General features: G+C 32.6%; 1 protein-coding gene across 4 annotated transcripts in view; it reads left to right on the top strand.

Moving 5' to 3' along the window:
- LOC119581979 overlaps nucleotides 1–230 on the top strand; it is a 42,572-nt gene that overhangs the window by 36,212 nt on the left and 6,130 nt on the right. The gene's annotated exons all lie outside the window — the stretch shown is intronic.

Below are 230 nucleotides of genomic sequence, written 5' to 3' on the forward strand. Positions count from 1 at the left end.
GGATAACCTTGAGAATCGATTTCGATATAGGCATTTCGTACAGGTATTTGTTTTCATTTTTATTGTGTTTATATGTTTGTTATTTTGAAAATGTTTGTATGCGCGTCTCCTTATAGCTTAATAGATCTATCTAACAACAAACCTATTCATGTGCATTTTGACGGCGTGTGTGTACGTATTTTATCTTCTATACACTTACCAAGAAGCGTGGATATATGTTTTCGAGATTT

This window comes from Penaeus monodon, chromosome 15 (assembly GCF_015228065.2).
Source record: "Penaeus monodon isolate SGIC_2016 chromosome 15, NSTDA_Pmon_1, whole genome shotgun sequence".
Lineage (NCBI taxonomy): Eukaryota > Metazoa > Arthropoda > Malacostraca > Decapoda > Penaeidae > Penaeus > Penaeus monodon.